Source organism: Culex pipiens, chromosome 3 (genome assembly GCF_016801865.2).
Source record: "Culex pipiens pallens isolate TS chromosome 3, TS_CPP_V2, whole genome shotgun sequence".
Classification (NCBI taxonomy): Eukaryota; Metazoa; Arthropoda; class Insecta; order Diptera; family Culicidae; genus Culex; species Culex pipiens.
In genome coordinates this window covers 24,985,016-25,010,308 of record NC_068939.1, presented here as the reverse complement: position 1 = coordinate 25,010,308, position 25,293 = coordinate 24,985,016, and positions in this window count along the sequence as shown.

The window sequence follows — 25,293 nt, the reverse complement described above, 5'->3', positions numbered from 1 at the left end:
TGTATTGGTGAAACATTAGGGTGGTCCAAATCCGGGCTTTATTGGGGCTACCCCCTGAATTCATAGATTGACCCATCACTAGGCTAAATTCCAAATTTGAGCTCATTCTGACCACGGGAACCCCTCCCTCCAATCGCTTGAAGTTTGTATGGGGAAAATCGTCAAAATGTATGGAGAAAAGCAACTGTTTCAGTTTTTTACATGTGGAGGGCTCAATATTCGTCCAATCTTTATCAATTCTCAGATGTAGGACCTTCATTAAATTTTGAATAACTTTTCCGAAGACACCATATTTTTAAGATTTTTTTGCTGAAAAGAGACGATTTCGGTACGAAATTCAATTTCAATCCTGAGATATTAAAAACCGAAAAATCTCCGTACATTGTTTTCACTCTTCATATGGAAGAAGTGTCATTATTGTCACATTCTGAAAATTACTGTAAATACGACAACTAGCCAAAGGAAATTAAGTCAAAAGCAGTTTGACACACGTACTTGCCCGACCATATCTAAAAATCCGACAACCAAATTCAACAAAACTTGTTGTTGTTTACATTGCGTGCTCTAGTTTTTGTTTTTTGAAGGCCAAACATTAAAACGCGTTTATCTCGGAACGTCAAAAAGCGACGTACGACAAGTTAGCACGACAATGTTGAACTGACAATGTATCTGGGTAATTCTCTACCAACTCACACGAAATCGGGAAAAGTTGCCCCGACCCCTCTTCGATTTGCGTGAAACTTTGTCCTAAGGGGTAACTTTTGTCCCTGATCACGAATCCGAGGTCCATTTTTTGATATCTCGTGACGGAGGGGCGGTACGACCCCTTTTATTTTTGAACATGCGAAAAAAAGGTGTTTTTCAATAATTTGCAGCCTGGAACGGTGATGAGATAGAAATTTGGTGTAAAAAAGACTTTTATATGAAATTAGACGCCCGATTTGATGGCGTACTCAGAATTCCGAAAAAAACGTATTTTACATCGAAAAAAACGTATTTTACATCGAAAATAACACTAAAAAAGTTTTAAAAATTCTCCCATTTTCCGTTACTTGACTGTAAAATTTTTTGGAACCTGTCATTTTATTGGAAATTTAATGTTCTTTTCGAATCTACATTGACCCAGAAGGGTCATTTTTTCATTTAGAACAAAATTTTTCATTTTAAAATTTCGTGTTTTTTAATTTTGCAGGGTTATTTTTTAGAGTGTAAAAATATTCTACAAAGTTGTAGAGCAGACAATTACAAAAATTTTGATATATAGACATAAGGGGTATGCTTATAAACATCACGAGTTATCGCGATTTTACGAAAAAAAGTTTTGAAAAAGTTGGTCGTCATCGATCATGGCCGTTCATGGTCACCCGCGACAGACACGGACGACGAAACAAAGAGAAACGCAAAAAGTAACTTTTTCGAAACTTTTTTTTTCGTAAAATCGCGATAACTTTTGATGTTTATAAGCAAACCCCTTATGTCTATATATCAAAATTTTTGTAATTGTCTGCTCTACAACTTTGTAGAACATTGTTACACTCTAAAAAATAACCCTGCATAGTTAGAAAAAAACACGAAATTTTAAAATGAAAAATTTTGGTCTAAATGAAAAAATGACCCTTCTGGGTCAATGTAGATTCGAAAAGTACATTAAATTTCCCATATAATGACATGTTCCAAAAATTTTACAGTCGAGTAACGGGAAATGGGAGAATTTTTAAAACTTTTTTAGTGTTTTTTTTCGATGAAAAATACGTTTATTCGGAATTCTGAGTACGCCATCAAATCGGGCGTCTAATTTTACATAAAAGTCCCTTTGACACCAAATTTCTATCTCATCACCGTTTCAGGCTGCAAATTATTGAAAAACACCTCTTTTTTCGCATGTTCAAAAATGGAAGGGGTCGTACCACCCCTCCGTCACGAGATATCAAAAAACGCACCTCGGATTCGTGATCAGGGATAAAAGTTACCTCTTAGGACAAAGTTTCACGCAAATCGAAGAGGGGTCGGGGTAACTGCTGTGTGAGCTGGCGGAGAATTACCCATCTTAAATTTTCTACTATTTTCGATACAAAATATGAATTTTTCATCAAGCCTGTCGTTTTAAAAGTATTTTAAAACACTTATTTTAAACATTTTCTGATGCAAACCATCTGTTCTGTATCCAAACATGCAAAAAAAAAATCAACTCTTCGCAATAAAATAGTGTAATCATCATGCAACCGCGCACGGGACTTTGTAATATGCTAATTAATGAAGTAATTTAAGTTGGTGGTGTATCGTGTCCGTCACCCAGCTAGTCGCCGGTTGTCAGCGATCCCGAGGGGCGTGTCACCTCCAGGGATCACACGGTTTTCGTCGGCTGCAGGAGACTCGAAACTTCGAGGACGAAAAAAAATAAACGTTGTAGCGCAAAAGGATTAAAATTAAAATAAACAGAGCGAAATTAAGCGGTGCGACCTGGGTTCGGGACGTGCAACTTCAAATGAAGTTTTGTAACCCATTAGGGCGAGATACGAAGAAAAAACACAGGGAGAACCCGAGGAAAAAAAAGACCAAAAAAAGAAAGGAGGAAAGGACGACGACAGTGACAATGTTTCGTCCTGACGGAACAGGACAGCGCAGAGAAAAAAAAGTGACTGAAATTAAAACAAAACATGCGATTTTATGTTTCACTGACGCGGTGGACAAGCGTGTTAAGCTTCAATTGAGTGTTACATTCTGTAATTAAAATTCTATTCTGGCGCTGCTGGCGATAACAAGGATGGACGTTCCGTTGATTAAGGTGGGTGGGGAAGGCACAAAAACGGGACTTGTAGCTTTGTGTTTGAAAGCTCAAATTGTTGACAAATTTTGTTTCTCAAATTGTATAAGTATTTTTCAGATTTCTCAATCTAAACGAAGATTCTTCGAACACTAAAATTGTCAGCTTTTTCACTTGAGAAACCCTCAGACGTTCAAGCATATCTCTTTTGATGCCTAACCGACGCGTCAGGATGTGGTGCACCCCAATCTGCTTAATTCTTCCCGAGTCATCATTTAAAGTAAACTAAGGCATTACTCAGTCTTTCAATCCGATCGCAAAGATTCCACCAGAAAAATAAAAAAAGAAAGAAATGTTCAAAATTGTTCGGGAAATTGGAAAGGAAAAACATCAACAGAAAAAAAAACTCGAAAACCCAGCCAATATTTGGCTCTTTCTGGCTGCGGTGCGGAAAGGTAAGGCAAATTATCGAAAAAATTAAGATTAATATCTCCTAAAAGGTTTTCCTCTTCTGTTGCGCACCACTCGAGCGGGCACTTCATTAAACGCCATCAGACCTCCAACCAGCAAGCATCAGCATCATTACGGCGAGTCGATGGCGGGGAAGGACCCTAACGAGGGTTACCGAGCAAACAACTCGGCGCTCTCATGATTGAGGGATAAAAGTGTTGTACTTTTGAGAGCGAGAGAGAGAAAGAGCAAAAAGACATTAACTGGGAAAGGCAAATTAATCCCAGCGAAGTAATGAGGAGCACTTTCAAGCAATTATTTTGTAACAATTATTGGTTTTCAATTTTTCAAATTTGAAATACTTTAACCCTCACTTGTTTATTTTTTAACATTGTTTTGCTAGAATGGAATAATATCGCATTATAACTTAGTTTCCAAAATTCCTTATGCGTTTAGTTCAGGAGTCTAAAATATATAGTTGAAAATAATTTGTTTATTTTATATTTAATTAAACTAAAAATTTTAGAAGGCAAAACCAAACTCGAAAATTACCAGCCAACCTTCTTAAAAATCATAAAACTTAATGTAAAACCCTAAACACAAATTCAATCAATAATCATAAAGTTTTCATTACATTATTGAGCAAATTCCAGGATTGCGTATTGTGTTTTATTTCATTGTTTGTTTTAATGATTTTTTTCAAGCAGAAGAAATGTTCCTCCAAAACTGGAAATGGATTTTTTTTTAATTGGCTCCAACTTTATGGTTATCTTCCGTACGACCAAAGAAATCATTTTGTGTCATTGGTTCACCCATACAAGGTTCTATATAATTTTGGCAGCTGTCCATGCAAAAATGGTACGTAAATATTCGAAAATCTGTACCTCATGAAAGAATTTTCTGATTTGTTTTTTTTTCCTCAGCAAAGTTGTAGGTATTGATGAGGACTATACAGAAATAAATTTGAACACGGAAAAAAATGCTGAGTTTTAATTAATTATATTCTACAAAAAAATGATTTCACATAGGGATTTTTTTTGTTTTTTTTTGTAATTTTTGAATATGTTTTAGAGAACAAAAAACTGCAACTTCAAAGCCAAGAAAAAAAGCATGGGAGCAATTCTCTGAGATTTCCGTCATTCGATTTTTTCTATATTTTTTAATCCGGCTGAAACTTTTTTGGCGCCTTCGATATGCCCAAAAAAGCCATTTTGCATCATTTGTTTATCCATATAATTTTCCATACAAATTTGGCAGCTTTCCATACAAAAATTATACATTAAAATTCAAAAATGTGTATCTTTTGAAGGAATTTTTTGATCGATTTGGTGTCTTCGGCAAAGTTGTAGGTATAGATATGGACTACACTGAAAAAAAAATATACACGTTAAAATTTTTTTTGATGATTTTTAATTTCACTTTTTGTCACTAAAACTTGATTTGCAAAAAAACACTATTTTTATTTTTTTTTATTTTTTGCCATGTAAATGTCAACTTTTCAGAAATTTTCAGAGTGGGCAAAAATCTTTATGATATGATTTTTTGATTTTTTTGATTAGATTAGATTAGATTAGATTAGATATGATTTTTTGAATCAATACAATTTTTTCAAAAAATCGAAATTTTGGTCGCAATTTTTTTTTTAATTTTATTTCCAATGTAAAATTAAATTTGCAATCAAAAAGTACTTCAGTGTAATTTTTCCGTTTCAAGACTAACATTTCAAAAGGGCGGAATATTGAATCTTTGGCCCGTTGGAAATGTTAGTCTCGGTCAATTTTTTTTCCCTAAAACATATCAAAAAATAAAAAAAATCCAAATAGTGTTTTTTTGCAAACTAAGTTTAAGTGACAAAAAGTGAAATAAAAAAATCCCAAAAAAAAATTTCACCGTGTATCATTTTTTTTCAGTGTAGTCCATATCCATACCTACAATTTTGCCGAAGACTTGGTGTCTTGACTTGATCAAAAAATCCATCAAAAGGTACAGATTTTCGAATTTTCAAACATCATTTTCGTATGGATAGCTGCCAAATTTGTATGGAAAATTATATGAACGAAATAATGATGCAAAATTGCCTTTTTGGGCATACCGAAGGCACCAAAAAAGTTTCAGCCGAATTAAAAAATACATAAATTTAAATCAAAGAAAAAGACCGATTCCGTAGAGAGCTCATGGACAAAATATTTTTTCAGAAAAAGTGAAATTTTACTCGAAAAAAAATTTGAATCAAAACTAACAATCCAAAAAGGTTAAGTAATCAATATAACGCCTTTTTTTGAATTGTTAGAGTTGATTCTTCAATTTATTATTTTATGAATCAGATAATTTCACATCTTTAAAAAAAATGGCTTTTTGGATGAGACTGAAAAAATCTTCAACTTTCTATTCATTATATTTCTTTTATTCGGTCCAATTTTCAATGTTTCTATGGCAATTTCATTGAAAATGGTCACCACTTTTCGAAAAATATATTTTCAGTAATGAACTATCATGAAAACTACATAAAAAAATTGAAAAACTGGATTCCCGAAAACCGTGTACTTTTTTCGAGTAAAATTTCTTACGAAACATTTCGAAAACTTAAAAATATTGCTTTTAGGAATTTTTTTTTTATGTAAATTGAAAAATCAGCAAAAAAATATCGCCGTTGTTAGAAGAAAATAGGATTATTCAATTATAGAGAAGCATTTACCAAAAATAAATAATAAATATTAACCAGTACGTGAAAATTTAAAAAAAACCTATCAAGTTTTTGATCGATTGTGTGTGACCAGCTAAATTGTAAGTATGGATGGGGACCACACCGAAATAATTGATAAATGGAAAAAGGTTATTTTGACAATCGCTTTTTGTCACTTTAAATTAATTTGCATGTTTATTTTTTTCTAAATTCGATTAAGGGGGCCTAAATGCCATCTTTTCAGAACATTTTCAAAAAAATAATTAATTAAAATATAAAAGACAAATTATAGTAGGAAACAAAAAGAACCAGTTAGTCATAATCATTTTTAGGTAACTTTTTTGCAAAACGTCGCATTTTTTCTCAATTTTTCCCAATTTGCCCTCGTTTTTTTTATATCACTGATATCTCGGGACTAATGATCCCATTTTTCAATGTTAAAAAAAAATTATATTGGGAAATTTTCTGATCTTTTTAATACAAATTATTTCAAAATTGTATTATTCAAATTTTGAAAATTTCAGAAATATTTGTTTAAAGCTCTTTCAAAAAGTTTTAAAATAACAAAATTATTTTTATTAATAAAAGCAGAAAATTTAAAAAAATTATTTTTAATGAAAAAAGCAGAAAATTTCACAAAAAGGCTATTTGAGCAACACTAAGAAAATCTAATTTTCGAGTTTTTTTTCTGATCAGAAGTGCGGTGCTTCTTGGGACGCGTAGTCCTGTTTTTTCGTGATAATTTTCGTCTCTTTTGTGTCGCTCTTTGTGTGCATGGGGTGATTGGTTTTATGCAGGGCTGCGGAGTCGGGTCATATTTCAAACGACTCCGACTCCGACTCCGACTCCGGCTTTCTCAGATTAGCTGACTCCGACTCCGACTCCGGCTCCGGCTTTGAACAAATGGTTGGCTCCGACTCCGACTCCGACTCCGGCCTACCAAATCTAGCCGACTCCGACTCCGACTCCGACTCCAGCTTTCAACAAATGGTTGGCTCCGACTCCGACTACACGTTTTTTTTAATGTTTCTGTTTATTAATCTGTTATTTTTCAATAAATTACTAAAGAAACCTGGCCTTGATGATCTATTGAACATTAAAATTCAATTTGCTCACTTTCAGGCTGACATTTGTAAGAAGCACAGTGACAGGCACCTTGTGTTTTAAATGACAATTTTAAACAAAACATTTTTTTTTTGTTTTTTAGGATGTACATGGGCATTACGCCATGGCTGAAGGAGATTATTATTGCAATCAATGTATCTAAAGAATTTCTTCGTGGAAAAGACGCTTAAGATGTCCTTTTCAAATTTCTGTGACATGGAAAATATTTTAACCAGGATTTTTTAAATTTATTTTAATTTTAAAATTTTATATACTTTGAAAAGGAGGCGCACGATACTTCGTGAATCTTCACCTAAAACGAAGCTTTATGGATGATCTTGCGCCTCCATCAAAATATATGAAAAAACTTAAAATATAATAAAAAAACAAATATCCACAAGTAAAATATTTTCTAGATCACAAATATTTCATTTTTTTAAGGTACATTGATTTGCAATGATTATCACCTTCCGTCATATTGGCGTGGGACATACAGTATGAGAAAATTCGTACCAGTTGATAATATTTTGATTTTTTTTATCTATAATATTTGAAAAATAAATTAAAATCCTATATTTTGTTCTGCACATTTTTTTATTAGTTCATTTTTGTACTGAATTCTTGAGATTTGTTCAACGATAATTTGCAACGATATTAAAATAGTTTACCTAAAATCAACATCAACATCAACAATCAATGATTATTTCAAATTTGTTGCAACTTCTTTTGACATTTTTTGTTAGTTTCAATTATTTTAAATGCAACACTTTGATTTTCTTGTACTCAGTTATAAACAAAATGCGCATGTTGAGTTCCAAGTAAGAGATTGTTATTATTGTTGATTATTTGTTACAAAAGTTAAACCGACGACGTTAAACTGTCAGTGACTCTTTTTCGATCTGCAAAAACAGTGATGTACCTCGTAATTTTTTCCTAAAAAAAGATTTAACTGAAAACCTCTAAGACATTCACTATCGGGGTAAAAGATGACTTTGTGTGTACTTTTTCAGAAATAACTGGATGAAATTTGGTCAAATTTGAATTGAAAGGGCACATAAATATAGTCTGACTACATAACCAATATTTTTTTATTATTTTTTTGAATTATGATACTACATACTTGGGTAAGAGGTTATCATTTAGTGATTATAGTGTAATAACCCAATTAGAGCTTTTCAATCACAATGAAAAGCTTCAAAAACATATTGGCATTTGATAAATCAATTAAAAATATAAGTTGTTTTGTAAATTAAGCTGTTATATAGGAAATAAAAAACATATTTTTTGTTGAATTTAAGATAACTCCGGCTCCGACTCCGACTCCGGGATATCAGAAATCTTCAGCTCCGACTCCGACTCCGACTCCAGCTCTTAAAATTTAGCCGACTCCGGCTCCGACTCCGACTCCAGCTGTTCGAGTTTTGACGACTCCGACTCCGACTCCGAATCCAGGTCCCCAAAAAGACCCGACTCCACCGACTCCGGCTCCGACTCCGGCTCCGACTCCGACTCCGACTCCACAGCCCTGGTTTTATGTGAGTAGGTTTTATGTGATTAGGTTTTATTTTTTATGTTATTTTCTTTCTCTCCATTTCCTCAGTTTGATTTGCGATGGGTTTCCGTCGGGTCGTGTTTTTTTTCGCGTTCGTCGTCGGTGTGTTTATCGTTTTTTTTTCGCGTGCGTGTATGTGTGTAAAGGTGCGGCTGGCTCTGGTTGTCATCGATGACAATTGAGCCAGTCTGATTTGCGATGCCTTTCCTTCGTGTTGCAGGGTTTTTTCGCGTTCGTCGTCGGTGTGCAATAACAACAAAACTTATCATACCATTTCTGCTCGATAAACGTCGTAACTCGTCGTTCGCTTCGTTAATCAGTACCCCACTAAATATCAATCATGTAAAACTCGTAAAAACATCTCACTTAAAAAGTCAGACTGTTAAATCCTTCATCATTTAATTACAAATAATTTTGGTTCTATCTTTCCACAGTCGGCTGTCTAAGATTAAACCATTTCAATTAAAAGTTAACAGCCGATAAACGGGAAATGTCTCATCCGCAGCATCCGATTGCTTGCCTTGAGAATAAAACATAATACCTTTCTCGTCTCGTGGCGCAGGGGTAGCGGCTTCGGCTGCCGATCCCGATGATGCTATGAGACGCGGGTTCGATTCCCGCCTTATCCACTGAGCTTCTATCGGATGGTGAAGTAAAACGTCGGTCCCGGTTTCTCCTGTCTCGTCAGAGGCGCTGGAGCAGAAATCCCACGTTAGAGGAAGGCCATGCCCCGGGGGGCGTAGTGCCAATAGTTTCGTTTTACCTTTCAACAAACACTATGATTTTGGGTCGCATCATCATCTTCTATGATGAATCCTGACCAAACACCCTATCCTACTAACACATTTTCAGGTTTCTGGCGCTCGTGGGGTGTAAGCACAGAGTAAATCAGCTGCCCTAGTAGCAACCTGCGCTAACTAACATTCCCGTCCCTTAAAATCGAGATCTACAAACTGACATGGCGGGCGCCGTTGGTGGCCAATGACTGTTACCTATTCGCAACTGATCTCGCTTTAGCAATCATGGTGTTTTATCTTTTCAGCGCATTCATACATGCTGTTGATAAGGGAAACACCACTAGATCGTCGAAGCATATAATCAGTAGTGCTGAAAGGATATTACGGTCCTGCTCAGCAACGGAGGGGCAACCATGGGTGATCTCTCATGCTCATGCTCATGCTCATGCTAATTTTCGAGTTTTTTTTCATTGCATTACCATATCGCAACAACTAAAGGTCTTACATAACAACACTGTTCAAAAAGGCAAGGTGTTGGAATGTATTTTTTTTACAATATTGGGCAAGCATGGGCTCTAGCTTGAAAACGGTGTAATTTTTCAAAATTTCACTTGAAAACTTTTTGATTGCAAATTTTATTATAAGTAAAAAAATTCAATCAAAAAATGTTTTACAATTCAATTATTATTATTTTTTTTAAATCAATGGTATGGTGTTATCTGAAAATAAGACATTTCATGTCGCCACAATCATATTAAAAAACAATATAAAACTTTTCCGAAGACACCAACTTGATAGCAAAAATCATCAAAAAGATACCAATTTTTTAATTGACGCATACAGTCCAGACTCGATTATCCGAAGGCCTCAGAAAAAAATCGCTGCGGATAATCAAATCTTCGAAAAATCGAATCACGAAAAAAATATTTTATAAACAAATATAAAGTGATTGAGATTTTTTTTTAAATCCAAGATGGTAGCAAAAATCCAAGATGGTGGCGGTTACGAAAAACTGAAAATATGCATTTGGTCATTTTGAAGGCAATCGACAAATCAGATTTTTCTAACAGATGACTCAGAACTCTAATTTGATGTCAAAAGTAAGAAAATTTAAACAAACACGCAAAAAAAAACTGTTTGTGATTTGATTTCCCGAAAGTCCCTTACAAACCTTCGGGTAATCGAACTTCGAAATTTTGGAACTTCGAACTTCGAAATTTTGGAAAAAGCTCATTTCGTAGAGAATTGCACATTAAAAAAAAAGAAAATGCTATCCGGAAATAATATTGTTTGACAAGACTCTGTTGTTCTGACTGCGGTTGCTAAGAAATTAAAGTCTCTTAAAGTTTAAAGTTTGTCAAAATTAGTTTTTCAGCTGACGAAATCGGAAACTATAGGTTTTATTTTCAAAATAATTTCAAAATTTAACATAATTTTTTTCTCATCAAAAACAATGTTATTCATGTTTTAAACTTATGATTGCACATGTGACATTTTTTTCTTTTATTTATAATGTATTTTGGCTTGGCATGATGTGGGTTTGAAAAAAAAGTTTTGTAAATTTTACATATCACTTCAGGGTTTCCAATTGCACAAAATTTCTTTGTATACATATCACACGAAGCACTTAAACTGTACAAACAACTAATTTTCTCCATGCAGAGAGAAACATTACCGATGCTCCTGTGAAGCCGCTTGTGCCGTACGGATGATGGTCAATTGTTTTCGGGGGCCAATTCGCTGCTCACTCCGCAGCAATGAGAGCGTTAATGCCAGCGTTTGCGGTGATTAATTGGAAATTTACCGCGGGTCGTAATGAGGCCTAAACGGTGCTTTTGGAATGACCGCCGCACGAGATCCGGTTTTCCACCGGAATTCAATTTTGGGGTGAAAATTTGAATCTAATTAGGCCGGAAGTGAATTTTGAAGATGATCAATTTTAGTTAATTGGCTTGACATTAATTTACTGTTTGGTTTGAAATGTTATAAGTATTTTTTTCAAAATGTTAGGTTAACCACAAACGTCGTAACGTTCGAAAATCAATTATAATGATCCGATTTAGCCGGGGCGCACCATTTGGCCCAAAACGCCCACTCATTTTCCGCATCGCGACTAACGATCTTACCCCGTATACCTTCCCCTAAAATTGAATAATTTTATCAAAATCTCTTCAACAACTTTGTTACGTTTCGCGCTCTCGGTTGATTGAATAATTTTCGTTTTCTGGCCTGCGGCGGTGGGTCGACCCCTCGGTTTTTCTGGTTCTGGTTTTTCGACGATAGCCCCGCTGTCAGGACCAGGGACTAGGACGCGGAGCAAACTTGTATCGAGTTCGAGAGGCCTTGCGTTGTGATCAAATGTTAACCTGTAATTAAGTTTCGTCGCCGTCGTCCTCGTGCAGTTGATGTTGGACTCCTGCCGGTTCTGCTGACAAGGTCCGCGCACTCCGGTTGACTCTCGTTTAGAGTACCGGTGTCCCGGGATGAATGAAAAATGTTAGTTTTTGATAATGTTGTTAGGGGAATGGGATCTTTATTGGACTTGGATGATGGTTGGAGATACTTGTTTTTTCCTTATATGCTTTCGATTTTTCCTTATTTTGCTTTCGTAATTATTTGTTAAAATATTGAAATTAATCATAAATAACATTATAATATTCACTTCGTTTTTTTACGGATTCATTAACCTGCTGTTTATTCGACCGTATCAATAAATTTTTAGGTTAGGTTTTGGCTTTCGGTCTGTTTGGGGAATCAAAACACTTGTTTGTTCTCTTCATTCGACGTTTCGACCCGTTTTGGGCCTTTTTCAAGGAATCTAGGGGTAGATTTATTGGGTAAGGCACAAAAAACATAAAAAATGTACACTTATGCTAGGCTTACCGAAATGGGAGTGTTTGTCGTTAGGGGATGCTCCGTCAAGCACAGAACTGTCTGCACGGAGAGAAAAATATTTGTAGATTTAGAAATATTTATTTGTTTTCTGAAACTATAGATTACCCCGCTACCAGACAGTTCTGTGCTTGACGGAGCATCCCCTAACGACAAACACTCCCATTTCGGTAAGCCTAGCATAAGTGTACATTTTTTATGTTTTTTGTGCCTTACCCAATAAATCTACCCCTAGATTCCTTGAAAAAGGCCCAAAACGGGTCGAAACGTCGGATGAAGAGAACAAACAAGTGTTTTGATTCCCCAAACAGACCGAAAGCCAAAACCTAATCTAAGGATTCATTAACAATATTTTAGTTTGAGGAAATTGTTTTAAGTATTTATTGAAAATATAAAATAAAAAAAGATTATTAAAATTTTGTTTTGCAATTTGTTTTTGAAAATTTTTTTTCTTCATACAATTTCGGAGTAACATAGTCGATATTTTTTTGTAGATTTGTGGATATTTCAAAGCTCAAAACATAAATTAAATCAATATTTCCCGTAATTTTAAATATATTGAAACATTTTTTTTTAAATATGAACTAGATTCCAAGTGCTGTTCTCTTCTAAAATGCTTCAGATTTCATTCATGTGAATGGTGGTATATAAACAAATTGGTCGATTTCAAATCTTCAAATCTTCAAATCTTCAAATCTTCAAATCTTCAAATCTTCAAATCTTCAAATTAAATCGAGTTGCCTTTAACCTTTCTTTTGTTTCTTCGATTAAAAAAAATGAAGAAATAAAATGATTGAAATTAATAGCCTCAATTTCTACATTTGAATGAAGGTTGGGTGGTGACGCGCGGTCAATTATGTGGCATTGTGTGTGAAAAGAAAAGAATTTTATTTCATGTTTCATCCTGGTTGGCTTGCCCACAAGCAGAAGAAAATCAGTTCAATTTGTTGGGTGGTGACGCGTGGTCAATTATGTGGCATTGTGTGTGGAAAGAAAAAAAATATTTCGTGTTTCATCCTGATTGGCTTGCTCAAGTCCTTCCTATATCATCGTTGATCGGGAGGCACGACGTCGTGTGAATTGTTGCATTAAAATAAGTTTAAGTATTACTGTAAATGACTGTAAAAAAGTCCTTCCTATATCATCAATGTCGTCTGGGTAATCGTGATGAAAAATTACATTTATTCAGTATTTAAATACCTGTGCGCGAGTGTTTTGGTGTGCTAATTAGAAAAACCTTCCCATAGCATCGTTGCTCGGAAGGCTCACCGACGGGTTTGTTATGAAAGTCCTCCCCATAGCATCGTAGCTCGGGATGCATCGAAAAGCCAATACCTTATCCTACTAACCCAAAAAAAAACAATCACGTGATGCTTGAAGGAGATGCTGTGGATTCAACGGTCTCAAGCGGTATCAACAAGTATATAGCGAAAAACTATGTGCTTGATGAGTCTGCAACTTCAACTATCGGACTAACATTCCTCCCTTTTGTTGAACTGCAGGCTTCTTGGGAGGGCGCCGGAATTGACTAATAAAGTCGGGGTCTTCAGGGGTTAAACAGTGAACGGATGGTTGGCTCCCACTGATCATTTTTGATTCATTGTTTAACTTCAGCTGATCTGTCAATAACAGAGTAGCAGCTCATTGGCAGTCAACCATGCTCATGCTCATGCTCATGCTCATGCTCAATTTCTACATTTGAATGAAAAAAGTGTTGAGCAATTCCAGCTCGAATCAGGAATTTTTCTGGTACTTTTGTACCCGACCCCCTCCGATTTCAATGAAACATTGTAGACATGCTATCCTGGGCCTATATAAGCTATTTTTGTGTGTATGGAGCCAATTGTACTCGAAAATAACATTAGAGAAGGGCGTAAGTTATTTAAATATTTTTGTAAATCGCAATTAAAAAATTACTGTATCTCGAAGCCGTTGTATCGTATCAAAAAGTGGTCAACAAACAAACTTGTAGGAAATTGGTCGAGCTTTCTGAAAAAAAAAATACACTGAAACAAAAATACACAGTACTTCTATGAGATTTTTTGAGTTTTAAATTTAAAATTCAAATTTTTAGGGGATGTCACGATTTTTTTCGTTAGATTTTTTTGAGGAAATAGCCTAAGATGTTACAAAAAGTCTTACGAAATATGCAGGATGGTATGTCTCTCATAAAAAAAACACAAAAATCATTTACTAAAACTGTTTTTTGAAAAGTGGTCTAAACGTCAAGATTTTTAAAAACCGATCCGCCAGACAACTTTACATAAAAGTCTCAGACTTGATTTTTCAGTCTCGTGAATATTTTTACCGAAAAACTCGTCCAATTTCCCATAAGTTTGCCTTAGACAGATTTTTAATTGAATTTATGGGCAAACAGATTAAAGCTAAAATACATTGCTCACAACTCAAAATAGAATATTTGTTTCAGTGTGGTTGAATCCTGAATAGTAATTAAGCTTACGCAATTATTATAACGAGTCAAATCAAAAAGCTGTCAAAAGGGCAAACTTATGGGAAAATGGACGAGCTTTCCGGTAAAAATATTTTCGAGACTAAAAAATTAAGTCTGTCATATAGAAATTGCCAAAAACCACCAAAAACCAATTTTTTCGACATTTTAATTTTTTAAACCGTTGTATCTTCATAAGGATTGGACAAAGGACAATGATCAATATGGAGACATTCATGTAAAATTGTCTGGCGAATCGATTCTCAGTATCGGTTTTTAAAAATGGTGACGTTTAGTCCACTTTTCAAATAAACAGTTTTAGTAAATGATTTTTGTGTTTTTTAGGAGAGACATACCATCCTGTATTTTTCGTAAGTCTTTTTGTAACATCTTAGGCTATTTCCTCAAAAAATCTGAACGAAAAAAAAATCGTGACATCACCTTAAAAATAGACTTTTAAACTTTAAAATCAAAAATCTCATAGAAGTAGCGTTTATTTTTATTTCAGTGTATTTTTTTTTAGAAAGTCCATCCTATTTCTTACAGTTTTATCTTTGATCACTTTTTGATACGATGCAACGGCTTCAAGATACAATAATTTTTAAATTACAACGTACAAAAATATTTAAATAACTTACGGCTTTTTCCAATATTATTTTCAAGTACAATTGGCTCCATATACACAAAAATGGCTTATATAGGCCTAGGATAACATGTCTACAAAGTTTCATTGTAATCGGAGGGGTCGGGTACAAAAGTACCAGACAAATTCCTGATTTACGCTGATATTTCTCTGTTTCAAAATTTATTATACACCCGTACAGTTGATATGCAATCATTAATTTTCAAAAAATCAAAATTTGACGATAACAATTATTTTGCGAAAAAAAATGATTTGCGGTTTTGTACATCGCAATCTACCAAAATTCAATAGATTTTTAAATTAAACCAAACATGCTAAACATGATAATAGACGCAGGGGAATGCATTTTCAATTGGTTGCAAAACATAGGCCATTGCAAATATTTTTCAAAGTTTATGTCGCTTTGCAAATAAGAAAAAAATCAATGGAAAGAAAACTCAGAATATTCTTTTTTTGAAAAATTTAAATTTTTATTACTATTTTAACTTGACTACGCCCTACCTAATGACTAAATATTAACTAAACAAGTGTTTTATCATTCGGACTAAGAATTGTGCATGGTCATTTTTCAATTTTGAGTTTTAATTTCCACATGGAATTTCCCAAGTAACATTTTTTCCCAGGAGTTCTACAAGAGCTCTTCAAGATAGCTACAGCATAGCAGTTTAGACCGCAGTAGAATAAAACTCTCTTCAAGTACTCTTCAAAACTTCTTCAGGAGTTTTGTATTGTTTATTTTATCCTACCGTGGTTCAAACTGCTATGCTGTAGCTATCTTGAAGAGCTCTTGTAGAACTCCTGGAAAAAATGTTACTTGGGTGCTTTCTATGTTATGTAATATTATTTTAGAAAATCAAATGATTTTCATTTTATTACGATGAGGCAATTAAATCTTTAAAATAACCTTTTTTGGCTGAAAAAAAATTTCATGTGAAAAATAATACAAAAAACAGCATTTAGTTCTACTACCTACACAGCAAAAAAAATCATGGCAATATGACATCTTTCAAAAGTCAAGTATTTAATTCTACCACTGAAAATGTGTAATTTTACCACTTTTCTGGTGTAATGTATTTTTTGCCTTCCTCACTGAGGTAAGGCTATAATCCTGCTCTAAAAATGAACTTTTTATTAAAAGCTCGAAGACCCACCTTCATATATACATATCGACTCAGAATCGAAAACTGAACAAATGTCTGTGTGTGTGTATGTGTGTGTGTGTGTATGTATGTATGTGTTCAAAAATCTTGCCAAGTTTTCTCAGCACTGGATGAACCGATTTTGATCGAACCAGTTGCATTCGACTTGGTTTAGGGTCCCATACATCGCTATTGAATTGTTTGAAGTTTCGATAACTAGTTCAAAAGTTATGAATAAAAATGTGTTTTCACATATATCCGGATCTCAATTATATGCATGTAAACGATGTCCGGATCCATCATCCGACCCATCGTTGGTTAGGTAATCGAGAGACCTTTCCAACGAGTCCACAACATTGAAGATCTGGCAACCCTGTCACGAGTTATGACCACTTAAGTGATATTTATGTTCTTTTTTGAAGCCGGATCTCACTTAAATGTATGTAAACGATGTCCGGAACCATCATCCGACCCATCGTTGGTTAGGTAATCGAGAGACCTTTCCAACGAGTCCACATAATTGAAGATCTGGCAACCCTGTCTCATGTTATGACCACTTAAGTGATATTTATGTACTTTTTTGAAGCCGGATCTCACTTAAATGCATGTAAACGATGTCTGGATCCATCATCCGACCCATCATTGGTTAGGTAATCGAGAGACCTTTCCAACGAGTCCACATAATTGAAGATCTGGCAACCCTGTCTCGAGTTATGACCACTTAAGTGATATTTATGTACTTTTTTGAAGCCGGATCTCACTTAAATGTATGTAAACGATGTCCGGAACCATCATCCAACCCATCGTTGGTTAGGTAATCGAGAGACCTTTCCAACGAATCCACAACATTGAAGATCTGGCAACCCTCTCTCGAGTTATGACCACTTAAGTGATATTTATGTACTTTTTTGAAGCTGGATCTCACTTAAATGCATGTAAACGATGTCCGGATCCATCATCCGACCCATCGTTGGTTAGATAATCGAGAGACCTTTCCAACGAATCCACAACATTGAAGATCTGGCAACCCTGTCACGAGTTATGACCACTTAAGTGATATTTATGTACTTTTTTGAAGCCGGATCTCACTTAAATGTATGTCAACGATGTCCGGAACCATCATCCGACCCATCGTTGGTTAGGTTATCAAGAGACCTTTCCAACGAGTCCACATAATTGAAAATCTGGCAACCCTGTCTCGAGTTATGACCAATTAAGGGATATTTATGTACTTTTTTGAAGCCGGATCTTACTTAAATGTATGTAAACGATGTCCGGAACCATCATCCGACCCATCATTGATTAGGTAATCGAGAGACCTTTCCAACGAGTCCACATAATTGAAAATCTGGCAACCCTGTCTCGAGTTATGACCACTTAAGTGATATTTATGTACTTTTTTGAAGCCGGATCTCACTTAAATGTATGTAAACGATGTCCGGATCCATCATCCGACCCATCATTGGTTAGGTAATCGAGAGACCTTTCCAACGAGTCCACATAATTGAAGATCTGGCAACCCTGTCTCGAGTTATGACCACTTAAGTGATATTTATGTACTTTTTTGAAGCCGGATCTCACTTAAATGTATGTAAACGATGTCCGGAACCATCATCCGACCCATCGTTGGTTAGGTTATCAAGAGAAGGTCAACGAGTCCACATAATTGAAAATCTGGCAACCCTGTCTCGAGTTATGACAACTTAAGTTATATCTGTGTACTTATTTTTCTGGACCTAAAAAAAAAATAGCTGAAATATGTGTCCAAACCACTCATATTACCCATTGTTGGTAAAAAGTGAGGAAGGCATCAACCACATAGGTGGATTAAGTTAGTTTTTTTTTGTTTAAATTGAGGTAAAATTATATCATATAAGAGGTAATATTCAACGATCCAAAATTACAACTTCAAAATTCACACATTATTGAACTTTGTTGAGTATTACATTTTTTAAATAAAATTTTCAAAAAAGTGAATGAGGAAAACATAAACTTCATATAAAATTGAAACTCATACACATCAAATTCTGAGGTTCATTTTCAGTTATTTTTTACTGGAAACATCACTACTGAAACTTAGTGAGTTTTTCTCTGAGCTGCTGAACTAATTAAAATTTGTACGGAGCTGTCAATTTCAATTTAACTAAACTATGTAATGAGAGTTTTGTGTAATTTGACATCGAAACCTTTTATTTTTGCTTTTTCCTGTTTTTGAAAACTTCTACTCAAGGCGGTTTCTAAAACACTCAAAAAATAATCCTTTTCAAAAAAACTCCAGATATTAAATCGTTTACATACTATGCAAGTCCAAAATAGGACCCCTCACCCTATTGCTCACATCACATCGATACACAGTCTCAAAACGCCGAGGCACGCGCCCAAATTAGACAGATGGTGGAACGCCCGGTGATAACAGCGGGGGAAATTATGCGTATTATGATTTGCAGTGCCGAAAACATCGCGATATGATTGATATTTTTAAAGAGAGAGTCGAGTCGAGTGATTCAATCACAATAACTTGGAGATTTGCCCTGATTACTCCCTCCTGTGAAACAAAAGGGTCCTTTCAGATTGAAGGGCGAAAATGTTGCAAACGTTCGATAGTTGCTCGAGGGACAAAATTGAATTTAACCATCGTTAGCGCCGTAAAACTGCTGGGAAATAGAGTAAAAAATATCGACGTGACGCGAACGCGCACAGCTCGGGAAGAATGGCACTTCATCAAAAATTGCATAAAATAAATAAATCAAATCTGATTGTCTATTTTCCGCGTGCCTGCATGTAACGCCGACTAGGTTGGCAAAGCATAAAATGTTGCAAAAGTGATGGAAAGTTGGGTTCAGCATCAGGAAGGGTGTATTTTGCAGGTTTTCAAAATGGATCTGATGGATTGATGTAAGCTTAGGGTTATAGTAAACAAAACTTTACTTAAATGATTTTTTTCTATTTCTACAAAATTTGACAAAAAGTCTGTTTCTTCCAAAATTTTCGAAATTGAATAAACCGCGATTTCCCAAAACACATTCCCATTTTTTTCCTCTCCACGAAAACACAATACAACCTCCACCATAATCGCCAAACGATCCTTTTCGGCGAGGCACGCTGATTGCACCCCTAAACCAACTATGTTTCCATCGACAAAAGCCAAGCCAAACTGCATCCTGGTCGCAGGAAAAAAAATGCGGGACGAACGAAAATCGGATAACGTTTTCCACCAAATTAGATTTAGACGTTATGATTTCGGGGTTTTCCCGTTTTTCCCCTTTCCAAAATTTGTGACCATTCGGCTGGATGATTTGATTTGTTTTGGCTTTTTATTGTATCAATCATGGATTTGGTCAAATGATCGATTTATGTGATTCTCTTGAAATAATTTTAATATTTACTGTTTTTCTTTTATGAGAGTCATACATCATCTAGAGACGATGAAAAAAAAAACAATTCCAATCAATGTATCAAAAAAGAACCAAACCCATAATTTTATTTGGCAAAGTAAATGGATTTGGACGAGAGGAAACGCGTGGCCAAGGGGAGAAAATAACCTCCAACAAACTTTACCCATATAGGCCTTTTTCCTCCTCCTCGAGCCCACTTGATCCGGTAATATAATCGCTCCAAAATGCTAAACATTATCGCTTCCGGTTACCGCAGAGATTGATCAGACCCAACCTGGAAGGCACAGAACATAAAACCACTTGAGCATCGAAAAGCCAGCAGCAGCAGAAGAAGAAATTGAATTTGTTCTCCGAGATGGATTAGATGAAGTGTATAATTTTGAAAATTGTGATTGATTTGATTTGGTTAAAGTGGTATACTTTTCGGAGTGTGGAACGCACGCGGCCCATCTAGTCCATCATGGTTGCGGCCGTTGACGCGAGGGCCATTTTTTTTTAGTTGGGGATGAAGCCGTTCATCATATTCGCAGAAAATTGATCATTTCTCTTAAAAGCTCTGTATTTCATTCAACTTAACGAACTTTTCTGTGCTCTTTTGAAAAAAGCTGAAGAAATTTTTGGGTTTCAATACAAATAAGTCGCATTTTTCGCTAAAAAACTGACGTCAGTGGCTAAAGCGATTTTGAATTATTAATTCCAAGATGGTGGCCAATATGGCGGTGACGAATCGATAATCGAACTTCGGATAATCGAGTCTGGACTTTATTACATGAAATTTTCATGAGATTTTTTACGTTCCAAATTTCGTAATATTTTTCAATGTTTTGAATCTTGGGTGATATTGATAGGATTTAAATGTATTATTGTTGAAAAATTATGGTTTGTTTCTAGAGTTGGCTGCGACGAGGCCACGCGCTTGCCTTACTGAATTATTTGTGTCTGGAGCGTCATTTCCGTTGAGTAATTTGTGTTTTATGTGCATGTGTAATCTTCATTAATTGTTTTGTGATTTTCAAAGCCCTTTCTATATCAACGTTGATCGGAAGGCACGGCGTCGGGTGAAGAGCCAATTCTATATAATAATCGAAGGACGCGCTGACAAAAAAACTCGCAAAATAACTGTGTGTGAGTGATTTTGTGTGTTAACCACACCCAAAACTGGCAGCGCTAGACGCAGAGAACACAGCTCGAGATGGGCGATAGGACTATTCTCTCGAGGTTCATTTGCAAAAAAAGTTCATCCGTCAAACAAAAAAACCAAAAGTGTCGACAACGGGAATCGAACCAGAGACCTTTGACAAACCAATCCAATGACTTAGCTGCCTCGGCCACCATAGCTTAGTGACCAAGGAGAAGTCAGAAGTCGATGTATGACACTTGTTGGAGATTTATTGATTCAACTAACGAATGAACTTTTGGCACTGAGCCCTCAATAAATTTTGAGAGAACGATTATCTCGATTATGAATTTTGGGTGCAGAAAGACCTTCCCATTGCATCGTTGCTCGGAAGGCTCGCCGACGGGTCTGTTATGACAGTCCTCCCCATAGCATCATAGCTCGGAAGGCATCGAAAAGCCAATACCTTATCCTACTAACTCAAAATACATCAATCACGTGATGCTTGAAGGAGACGCTGTGGATTCAACAGGTATATACACGGGAGACTGTGTTCAGAAATTTTAACAATTAAAATTGTTGATTTTACTTTCGTACATTTTAACAAAAACGTACTTGTCACTGCCAATTTTCAGTTAAAGCAAGCAAAATTCATTATTAATTTAATAACCTGTTTGTTGAAAATGCTAAAGCCAAAATGCTAACAGATTTCGCGAACTCGAATGAATGTGCTCGACTGTTAGCTTTGGTTTTAGGAAAATCAAAAATTTTGTTTGTTGAATATAATTAACAATTGGTTAAATATTTAAAAGACGAACTTGGGTTTGTTTACGTCTGTCATTTGAAGTCAGGTTTCGAACGAGAGCGGTCGATTTGTTGACTTTGTGTTGTTAATTGTGGAGTGAGAGGATGTGAATGGTGAAAATTACACTATTTAGCTAATGTTTAAGTGGCAAATCAAAGTGTTGCAACTGGGGGATTAATGCGCTGACCACGGGGACGCGCTGTCTTGTTTTAGCATGCTCATTTTCATTTCTTTTGTGTCGCTGTTTGTGTGCTTGGGTGCGTGGTTATTATATATAGGTGAAGGGATTTTATTAAATGATCATTATATTGCATTATTATATTTAATTGATTATATAACCACACTATATTTTACACTTAACACATTATACAAAACAGGAGCGTTTGGTACGGTATGTCCACGCATCCTTCCTCCCCTGTAGATTCTGTGAAATGTGCTCCGTTCACAGAATCTGTCTCTGCGGTTAATGCAACGCAGTAGGCCTGGCCGCTTTAAATTATGCAATACATCTTCGGGGTTACTCAAGTGTACTGCAATAATTAATATTGACAAGAAAGAACTTGGGACGTAATCTAACCCCAAGTTCTTCCAGGATGCTTTCTTCGGACTGGCTGCGCTTGTGTTCGATAAGATTAGATTAGAAATCAAAGTGTTGCAACTGGGGAGGTGGAATTGGTGAGTAAGTTTGTTAATGATTCCTTTGCAGGTGATAAACTATGAAGAGCAAGAGGACGACCTTCGCCATGAGGACCTCTGATGCGAGTGAGTTGAACACGTTATAAGAATGTTTGAAGGAAAGAGAGGGCAGTAGAAAGGAGATGCGGGCCAACTTTTCACGGATAGAGCAGCCCGGGCAAATTTAACAATATGTTGGTTAATCTAAGTAAGTGTGGGTTTATTTTTGCACAATAATTTATCTTATGTGATTCTTATAAGAAAACTGAATCATTAAAATGATTCGTGCTAACGACGAATAAACTCTTCATGAACCATTCTTTTTTTCAGAATCATCAATTATAAAATGCATAGAAATGCGTACGCATGACAACATAAAAAAAGTGATGATGCAAAATATCAAAAAATAAAAATTTATAAAATATATAAAAGAAGATAATTATTATCTTGAAAGTTTTGTTGCAATTCGACTGCTCAATAAACTAGTAAGTTAAACTCAAAATATTTTTTTTCAGGAATCGGAGTACGTTGAATAAATTGAATCAAATGCAGTGAAAGTGTGTTGCCAAAAGTAATTATTACATTAATGCTAGCTTGGTAAGTAGCATTATTGATATTTCTTCTTTTCTCATTATAATTACATTTGGGTAATTCTCTACCAACTCACACGAAATCGGGAAAAGTTGCCCCGACCCCTCTTCGATTTGCGTGAAACTTTGTTCTAAGAGGTAACTTTTGTCCCTGATCACGAATCCGAGGTCCGTTTTTTGATATCTCGTGACGGAGGGGCGGTACGATCCCTTCCATTTTTGAACATGCGAAAAAAGAGGTGTTTTTCAATAATTTGCAGCCTGAAACGGTGATGAGATAGAAATTTGGTATCAAAGGGACTTTTATGTAAAATTAGACGCTCAACATGATGGCGTACTCAGAATTGCGAAAAAACGTATTTTTCATCGAAAAAAACACTAAAAATGTTTTAAAAATTCTCCCATTTTCCGTTACTCGACTGTAAAAATTTTTGGAACATGTCATTATATGGGAAATTTAATGTCCTTTTTGAATCTACATAGACCCAGAAGGGTCATTTTTCATTTAGAACAAAATTTTTCATTTTAAAATTTCGTGTTTTTTTCTAACTTTGCAGGGTTATTTTTTGGAGTGTAACAATGTTCTACAAAGTTGTAGAACAGACAATTACAAAAATTTTGATATATAGACATAAGGGGTTTGTTTATAAACATCACGAGTTATCGCGATTTTACGAAAAAAAGTTTGGAAAAAGTTACTTTTTGCGTTTCTCTTTGTTTTGTCGCGGTGACCATGAATGGCCATGATCGATGACGACCAACTTTTTCAAAACTTTTTTTCGTAAAATCGCGATAACTCGTGATGTTTATAAACAAACCCCTTATGTCTATATATCAAAATTTTTGTAATTGTCTGCTCTACAACTTTGTAGAACATTGTTACACTCTAAAAAATAACCCTGCAAAGTTAGAAAAAACACGAAATTTTAAAATGAAAAAAATTGTTCTAAATGAAAAAATGACCCTTCTGGGTCAATGAAGATTCGAAAAGTACATTAAATTTCCCATAAAATGACATGTTCCAAAATTTTTTACAGTCGAGTAACGGAAAATGGGAGAATTTTTAAAACTTTTTTAGTGTTTTTTTCGATGAAAAATACGTTTTTTCGGAATTCTGAGTACGCCATCAAATCGGACGTCTAATTTTACATAAAAGTCCCTTTGACACCAAATTTCTATCTCATCACCGTTTCAGGCTGCAAATTATTGAAAAACATCTCTTTTTTCGCATGTTCAAAAATAGAAGGGGTCGTACCGCCCCTCCGTCACGAGATATCAAAAAAACGGACCTCGGATTCGTGATCAGGGACAAAAGTTACCTCTTAGAACAAAGTTTCACGCAAATCGAAGAGAGGTCGGGGCAACTGCTGTGTGAGTTGGCGGAGAATTACCCATTTATTAACGTTATCTTTTTCAGTTTATAGCCGAAATTAAGAATTTTGTATTAAATTACTCATAAATTTCACATCTGTCTATTTGCAGCAAAAGGTTCACTTTGGTGAAAATTCTGTGTCCCACCACAAGAAAAATAACTAAACCTGAGACCGTTGTAGATGATGATGACTTATCGGATGATTTCACAGTGATGTTAATTGAATTTTATACAACATAAAAAAATATAAGCTAAAAAATTGGTGAATATTTTGCTCGGTTTCTTTTTTAAAGGAATTCACGAGAAGTTTGTAATATGTTTTTTTTTATTTATTTTTTTAGATTAATGCAACGAAATTTTTTTAAACATTAGTTAAACTTTGCATGTTTTATTACAAAGTTAAAAAAAAGTTATGTTTTGATGCTTTTTAACAGTAATTGAACAAATTAATGACGTTAAATTTTTAGGCACAATAAATGCGAAAATAAAAACACTCAGCATTAATTTGTGAGGCATTATTACAAAATTTACTACAAATTTAATAAAAAAATTGCTAACAACAGCTATTTACTGACTATATGTACGAATATTTTTCTGTATTCAAGTAAGACATTAGTTAAAATAAAGCTAGAAATTCGGTCCAGAAAATATATATCAACACTTAAGAAATGTTTTGTTATAAACCACCAATAAGGCCGATGCAAATATTTAAAAAAGTTTTTGTCCCTCGGCCCAGGCCGAGGTCAAGGGGGGGGGGGCAAAAAATTAAAAAAAATATAATAATTTAAATAACAAGCCATAGTCTTCACATTTAAATGAAAAAAAAGTGTTTTAAAATGCATTTAACACTAGTTCAGTTGTTTTGCAATCATTAGTCTTCAAAAAATCTAAGATCTGACAAAAACAAAAATTGAATCGAAAAAAAA